At 44.5% G+C, this 8,817-nt stretch overlaps 1 long non-coding RNA gene across 3 annotated transcripts; it reads left to right on the plus strand.

The window, feature by feature from the left end:
* Window positions 1-4,634: 4,634 nt before the first annotated feature.
* LOC127316721 (uncharacterized) lies at window positions 4,635-8,063 on the plus strand. 3 transcript variants are annotated; one of them, XR_007860593.1, is made up of 6 exons: window positions 4,635-5,132; window positions 5,216-5,331; window positions 6,194-6,333; window positions 6,833-6,943; window positions 7,019-7,139; window positions 7,803-8,063. It is a non-coding gene; the product is annotated as an uncharacterized lncRNA (long non-coding RNA). The 3 variants fall into 3 exon arrangements; XR_007860595.2 differs by having other exon boundaries at window positions 4,636-5,132; window positions 7,019-7,078; XR_007860594.2 differs by lacking the exon at window positions 7,019-7,139 and having other exon boundaries at window positions 4,638-5,132.
* Window positions 8,064-8,817: the final 754 nt, after the last annotated feature.

Genomic DNA, 8,817 nt, shown 5'->3' on the forward strand with positions numbered 1-8,817 from the left:
AGCGCGCTCGTCGAGTTCCTCCGCGCTAACATGGATATCTTCGCATGGCAACCTTCTGACATGTCCGGAGTACCTAGGGAACTCGCCGAGCACTACCTCAACATAAATCCGGGGGCCAAACCAGTGAAGCAAGCTATGCGACGCTTTGGAGATAAGAAGCGCCGCGCCATAGGAATGGAACTAGCAAAGTTACTAGAAGCAGGTTTTGTAATAGAAGTTATCCACACCGATTGGGTCGCGAATCCCGTCCTTGTACCCAAAAAGAACACCGAAATACTAAGAATGTGCATCGATTACTGGCTTGAACAAACATTGCCCGAAGGACCCGTTCCCCTTGCCGCGCATTGACCAAGTCATTGATTCGACGGCGGGGCGAACTTCGTGTTTTCTTGATGCGTATTCCGGTATCATCAGATCCGGATGAAGGAATCCGACCAAAAGGCGACTTCATTCATAACCCCGTTCGGCACTTACTGCTATGTTACTATGCCTTTCGGTCTGAAAAATGCAGGCGCTACTTACCAACGTACGATGCAGCGGTGCCTAAAGGACCAAATTGGCCGGAACGTGCACGCTTACGTCGACGACATCGCGGTCATGACCCGGAAAGGATCCGACTTGATCAGCGACCTCACAGAAACCTTCGACAACCTCCGCAGGTACAAGATGATGTTGAATCCGCTGAAGTGCGTCTTTGGCGTGCCACCGGAAAACTCCTTGGCTTCATAGTCTCTCACAGAGGCATTGAGGTTAACCCGGAAAAGATCAAGGCAATCCCGTGCATCAAAAGGCCAACTTGTCTCAAAGATGTGCAACGACTAATCGGTTGTGTTGCAGCAATCGATAGGTTTGTTAGCCGTCTTGGCGAGAAGGCACTACCTCTGTACAAACTGCTGAAGAAAACAGACAAATTTGTCTGGGACAACGCAGCTGACACAGCTCTTCGAGGGTTGAAGGAAATACTCACCTCCCCGCCTATCTTGGCAGCCCCAGCAGAGTCAGAGCCTATGCTCCTTTATCTGGCAGCTACCAACAAAGTCATCAGCCTCGTCATCGTGGTGGAGCGAATGGAAGAAGGTCATGAATATGACGTCCAAAGACCTGTCTACTACATTAGCGAGGTGCTGACGGAGTCAAAACAAAGGTACCCTCACTTTCAGAAGCTAGCCTATGGAGTGTTCCTGGGCAGCCGGAAGTTGAGGCACTATTTCCAAGAGCACCCAGTAATAGTTGTGAGCAAGGCTCCGCTGTCAACAATTCTCAACAACGCTGACGCAACAGGACGTACGGCTAAATGGGGCATTGAACTATCCGCCTTCGACATCGCTTACAAGCCCAGGACTGCGGTTAAATCCCAAGTCTTGGCAGATTTCGTCAGATTGGACGAAGCTCGGATGCAAGTCCTGGAGCCGGAACCGTAAACATGGGTCATGCATTTCGATGGATCCAAGCAGCATCAAGGCTCAGGAGCCGAGTCACTCGAAGTCCCCTACCGGAGAAGAACTGCAGTATGTTCTGCAGATCCACTTCGAAGCTACTAACAACATGGCGGAATATGAGGCTCTACTACACGGTCTGCGCATCGCTAAGGAAATTGGGATCAAGCACATCATATGCTGTGGAGATTCCGACCTGGTGGCACAACAAGTAGCCGGAACCTGGAACGCCAGAAATTCCGTCATGGCGGCCTACAGAGACGAAGTTGACGAGATCGCCAAGTGCTTCCTCGGATACGAAGTCAAGTACGTCAGGAGAGACGATAACACACGGCAGACATGCTATCCAAGCTCGGATCCGGCAGAAACAAATTCCGCCCGGCATTTTCCTGGAGCATCTCCGGATACCCTCGCTAAGGGCGCTAACCCGGAAAACCCAGAGGGTGGCAGTGTCTCCGGCTAGGGAAGTGATGGCTATCATTCCGGCTTGGACACAGCCTTTCCTGGACTACCTCATCGATCAAAAGTTGCCAGAGGACGAGGTCCTCGCACGACAGATCGTCAGACGAGCAAGAACCTACACAATAGTTGATGGACAGCTCTACAAACGAAGTGCAGCAGGGGTATTTCTCAAATGCGTCTCCAATCAAGATGGCATTGAAATCCTCAGAGAGATCCATGCAGGGGATTGCGGGCATCACGCCGCTCCCAGATCACTCGTTGCAAAAGCTTTTCGGTTAGGTTTCTATTGGCTTACAGCTAAAGAAGACGCTGATAAAATAGTCAAGACCTGCCGAGGTTGTCAGTATTACGCTACTCAACCAAACGCTCCAGCCCAAGAGTTGAAGACCATACCTATCACCTGGCCATTTGCGGTCTGGGTGTAGGATAACGTTGCATAGAAAACAAAAATTTTCCTACCGCGAACACGCAATCCAAGCCAAGATGCAATCTAGAAGACGGTAGCAACGAGGGGGTATCGAGTCTCACCCTTGAAGAGATTCCAAAGCCTACAAGATGAGGCTCTTGTTGCTGCGGTAGACGATCACTTGCCGCTTGCAAAAGCGCGTAGAAGATCTTGATCACGATCGGTTCCGGCGCCACGAACGGGCAGCACCTCCGTACTCGGTCACACGTTCGGTTGTTGATGAAGACGACGTCCACCTCCCCGTTCCAGCGGGCAGCGGAAGTAGTAGCTCCTCTTGAATCCGACAGCACGACGGCATGGTGTCGGTGGCGGTGTAGAAGTCCGGCGGAGCTTCGCTAAGCTACGCGGGAAATATGAAGTGGAGGAGCAAAGCTAGGGTTTGGGAGGGGGTGGCCGGCCACTCAAGGGGGGCGGCCAAGCTATGGTCTTGGGGTGGCCGGCCCCCTCCCTTGGCCCCTCATTATATAGGTGGATCCCAAGTGTTGGTGTCCAAGTCTTCGAATAAGACCCGAAACCAAAACCTTCCATAGGAGGGGGCAAACCTAGCCCAACTAGGACTCCCACCCAAAGGTGGGATTCCCACCTCCCATGTGGGGGTGGCCGGCCCCCTATGGTGGAGTCCACTTGGGACTCCACCCCCACTAGGGCTGGCCGGCCATGGAGGTGGAGTCCCTTGTGGACTCCACCTTCCTTGGTGGTTTCTTCCGGACTTTTCTAGAACCTTCTAGAACCTTCCATAGAACCTTCCGCGACATTTTATTTCACATAAAATGACATCCTATATATGAATCTTATTCTCCGGACCATTCCAGAACTCCTCGTGATGTCCGGGATCTCATCCGGGACTCCGAACAAATATTCGAACTCCATTCCATAATTCAAGAACTACCATTTCAACATCCAACTTTAAGTGTGTCACCCTACGGCTCGAGAACTATGCGGACATGGTTGAGTACTCACTCCGACCAATAACCAATAGCGGGATCTGGAGATCCATAATGGCTCCCACATATTCAACGATGACTTTAGTGATCGAATGAACCATTCACATACATTACCAATTCCCTTTGTCTCACGATATTTTACTTGTCCGAGGTTTGATCTTCGGTATCACTCTATACCTTGTTCAACCTCGTCTCCTGACAAGTACTCTTTACTCGTACCGTGGTATGTGGTCTCTTATGAACTCTTTCATATGCTTGCAAGACATTAGACGACATTCCACCGAGAGGGCCCAGAGTATATCTATCCGTCATCGGGATGGACAAATCCCACTGTTGATCCATATGCCTCAACTCATACTTTCCGGATACTTAATCCCACCTTTATAGCCACCCATTTACGCAGTGGTGTTTGGTGTAATCAAAGTACCTTTCCGGTATAAGTGATTTACATGATCTCATGGTCATAAGGACTAGGTAACTATGTATCGAAAGCTTATAGCAAATAACTTAATGACGAGATCTTATGCTACGCTTAATTGGGTGTGTCCATTATATCATTCACACAATGACATAACCTTGTTATTAATAACATCCAATGTTCATGATTATGAAACTAATCATCCATTAATCAACAAGCTAGTTTAAGAGGCATACTAGGGACTTCTTGTTTGTCTACATATCACACATGTACTAATGTTTCGGTTAATACAATTCTAGCATGATATATAAACATTTATCATAAACATAAAGATATAAATAATAACCACTTTATTATTGCCTCTAGGGCATATCTCCTTCAGTCTCCCACTTGCACTAGAGTCAATAATCTAGTTTACATTTGTAAAGATATAACACCTTGGCCTTCTGGTGCTTTATCATGTATTGCTCACGGGAGAGGTTTTTAGTCATCGGATCTGACACGCTCAGAAACGTATGTATTTTGTAATTCATTTGCGTCTCAACGCATCACTCATTTCCAAATGAGCTGGCATTAAATATGTTTGATCTTCACTACACCACAGCACTAGATTCCCAACTGACGTTGGTCGGTAAAAGTCTAATATACCAACTAACTGTCGGTCGGTAATGATTTCTTCAGACTGTTGGTCGGAGATAGTGGCCTATACTGCTAGACAGTTGGTCGGAAAAGTTTTATCATTTGAGGTCGAACCATGGGTCGGCAATACTCTCCCATCCCGTCCAACAGTCGGTCGGCAAGCAATACCGACCAACCGTGCGTGGGTAACTGGGCTGGCCCAGGCGCGCGAAAAATTGAAAGGCGGAGCGCGAAATGCCTGTCCCAAAAATTTTAGCTGCCGCCCCCCAAATCCAAACCGACACCCCACAGCCACACTTCCTATCTCAGAACAGAACCCTATCCTGCCCCACCCACGCGCCTGCAGTTCGCTCCATCCACCGCGCCGCCGCCGCCGCTCCGCCTAGGCTCCCCTGCCGTCGCGCTGCAGGCAACCTGTCGGCGCCCTCCCATCAGCGGCTATTTTCGTCGCTCAGCCCACGAGCCCCTGCCATTGCGCGACCGTTGACCGCGTGTTCCTCCCGGCTTCCCGGTGCCGGCGCGATTCGTCGGCCTGCTAACGAGCTTCCAAGTGAGGGGCGCTTCGACGGACACCATACGCTGCCCGCAGTTCACTCCTCCGCCACCTACTCGCTCCTGGTGACGAGGCGTTCCTCCTTGCGGCAGCGCGCTAGGTCGACCTGCTTACGAGCTCCCAATGGATGCGCGCTTTGTTGGGTGTTGGCCTACTCGTGAAGTCCCAACGGTGGCTCCCTGCGACCCCCTGCCCCTGAAACTTCTACCTGCAGGTAAATCTATTTCTCTCTCACATACATGGATCTACATCTTCTCTATTTACCATTATATGTATCTGAATGATGGCACTCTGTAGAGTGTAGTCGGTGGGAAGGATGTTGTCTGTCGGATATAAGCAAAGCAAGGAAGGAGCGGGCCGAGGAAATTGATAAGAAGTGTACAAATATGCATCAAACATTCTGCTTTTCAAAGGTTCACTTCAGTAACTCTTTTTGACTATTGGACCTTTATTAACCACTTCAATATAATAAGCAATTTAATATTCCATCATACAGCAATACATGTCCAATTATTACCAAAATGCAAGGAAACATCAGTACACATTCTTCTAAGTTCTAATGTACTTTTATCGATCCTTTCCCAGTAATCTGCACCCACTAGACAATATTATTTATTTATTGTAGTTGACAGTGTACAACCGACTACATGTTTGAGTAATGAATCTACAATTACATTATTCATTCATTAAAAAAATTCTCCTCGGAGCATTTGTAAAGCTCATAGGTCTTATTGGTAGCTATTTGCCATATAATTAAGAATATAGTTAAGACTTGATGGTCAGTCGTTTTTCACTGGTTGAAGAAGTTCTTGCTCAGTGTTACAAGACAGGTAGAAATAAACTGTTATATGCTTGCATTATCCTAAGTTTATATTTGGCTTACCACATCAATTCTAGAATCGTCTCTCTAGACAACATGGTACTGTTATAAAATTACCTTTATTAGCATCTGATATCTTTCTTGCATACAAATTGAAATTGCCATAACCATCATGCAGCATGGAAAAAAAGGAATGATTACGTTGATTCTATTTATGATCCGTTATTCACAGCTCAATTATCTGGATTCACTAAATGCAGAACCTACAAGTATAGGTTGGACAGGTTTTAATCTATTATACTTTAACATTTGCACCGTGCTATGAGTTTCATTGCCAATTATGTCCTTTTTTTACTAACAGGCATAAGATATCATGCAATATATATGCCTTAGTTGATATTTGAGTACCCATTTCTGCTGAAAGGTGCTAAAACAACCTTTTCTTTGCCTTACAGAGCAACAAAGAATATTTTGATCACTGAAGAAGACCTACGATGCAGGCCCAAGATGGAAAGGGTGGCCGTGGGAACTATTCAGCACGCCGATCACACAATTATAATGGTATATGCTGAGAAGTTACATAATTTTCCAGAAGGTGAGAAATGAATGACCATGCTGTGCATAATGTCCGCATGTACCAGTAGTAGATTTACAAATTGCTTCTTAGCGTCATGAACATTTATTTTGTTCTTGTTAATATGTGAATGCCGAGAATGCGAGTTTTTGATATTTGAAATGATCTTAATTACTTCAAGTAACACCATTCCAATTTTAAGCTCCAATACTTGAATATCATAAGGACACCAAATTAGTTTTACCGATACTATATTGTTTAGTTTGAAAAGTAAACTGTTCATATTCTCCACTGCATGGAAAATTCCTAGTATGCGTGCACTCAAGTAATAGAATCACTAATATTTTCCATGAAGTAGATATTATTTCTCTATCTGTAATTTTATTGAGATTACTCCTATCTCCTGACTACAATACTGCTGCTTTCATTAATGCATTGTTGTTATCCTGATCTTTTCTTCTTTATAGGCAGCTCTGAAATATATGCCTAACCTACATCTTTCTGAAATAATCACTTTCAGATTGGCATGGATTTGGTTCTAAATGCACGGACTGGTCTTGAAGCAAGGTCGATCAAGACACTGTACGAGTGTTACTGTGTCACAAGGTCTATTGGATGGCCATTTAGCTAGGTAATTGCCAACACTGCACTTTCTCCACAATTTGTACAAGTGATGTGTGACGCTGACTTGTGATAATTTTGCTAGATATGCTGACTTGTGTATAGGTGACGTACAAGCCATAGCATCTTCCTTACCCATCGCAGAGTTATTTCTCTAACTCAGCTATGCAGTGAAATTATTTCAGTACTGAGATGTTTGTATCATGGTATGTTTAAGCAATAGGAAGATAGATTGAACTGTTTGAACTGTAAACTTTTCACATAGCGAGTTAGCGTCACATGATAATGCAATGAGCACTAGGCTAATGGTTTGATGGTCGTTGCTTAATTATTTAGATGAGTTTGATCCCCCTTCATCTATAGTTGTGAACAACTCATCATTACCCTAGCTGAAAAATCATTATACTTAGTATCAATTGTGGTTTTCTTTATATATAGTACTACTTCAGGGAAAGGAACCTTCGTCGACCTGAATGGCTGAATAGCATTACTATATCTTTACTGTGGACACCCCCTTCCTAATGTTTATTGAACTGTATATAACATGAGTACGTGAGTTTTTGATATTTGACATGCTCTGAATTGCTTCATGTAGAACGGGTACAGTTCTGGGCTCCATTTCTTGAAATTCTTAATACTGTACTAGTATGGAGAGCTCATGAATTTGAAGTTATCTTTTGCTTATTGAAGTAGTACCTCTGTTCTGAAATATAAGGCTTTTTAGCTTTATAAAAAGGCTTATGTTTTAAGACCCTTATACATGAAGTTTACAATACAAATGACCTTAATTGTGCAGAGCTATGCTTTATACATTCTTTTTATAATTGCATTGTCTTACGAATGGACTGAGACTTGTTTTCCTTCTACAGAAAATATACCAGAGGGGGAGAAACCATGAAACTGGCGGTTCACATCAATTGGATTTTTCGTGTAAAGGAGCAAACTATGAATTGCCAGATACATCCTTTAGCTATCACTTTGTAAACCTCTATGGTGTCTTAGGCACTGGACCATATTGTTTCCTCTATTTTAGTTACCTTTTAGTATATGAGAAGTACTTCTGTACGAGAATTAATTAAAATGTTTGGTTCTGGTTTGATAATCTTCAAGGATATGCACATTACTGGAAACACTTTTGTATTGTGTTTGATGTTACTGTTATGGAATTTGCAGTTTGATTAATACTACATTGATAAATGACTGTCCCAAATACTGGAAGTTAATTAATGTTCCAACGCCATCGGACTGTTTGGTAAAGATAATTGGCATTGGCAAGTGGGCAACAGAAGGTTGGTCGGCAATTTATACACCGACCGACTGTTGGTAGGGAAACAAAAGTTGGTTGGGGAAAATTGGTCGGTCGGGATAGTATATGTTGGTCGGGAAAGAAATTGTAGAACCGACAGACAGTCGGTCGGCAAAGAGATGTCGGTCGGCAAAGGTCTTTGCCGACTGGACTTTCAGTGACCGACCTTATTGGTCGGTAAAACCCTTTCCCAACCGACGTTCTGTCAGCGAAAGCTGCTTTCCCGACCAACTTATCTGTTGGGGTTCTAATGCTGTGGTGTAGTGCTTCTGGTGGAACCTTAATTCCGCTGTCTGAAATATGTCACTAATATTGTCACACACAATATAGCTTCAAAGTTCTGACTCTGTCGGAACTACACCAAGTTCTCAAAGAACCTCTTGACTTAACATCCTTTGTCATTGTCAAAACAATGACATACTCTGCCTTCTTTTGTAGAATCCGTCACCATATTTAGAACCCTTCTAAATCTAGCATAGACAACTTCTAGCTCATTGTGCTACCTTTTAAACAACACTTCGTCTAATTTGAGATTGAATTTATATTTTATATGTGATAAAACCAATATCGGTGTAACA

Source organism: Lolium perenne, chromosome 7, assembly GCF_019359855.2.
Source record: "Lolium perenne isolate Kyuss_39 chromosome 7, Kyuss_2.0, whole genome shotgun sequence".
NCBI lineage: Eukaryota > Viridiplantae > Streptophyta > Magnoliopsida > Poales > Poaceae > Lolium > Lolium perenne.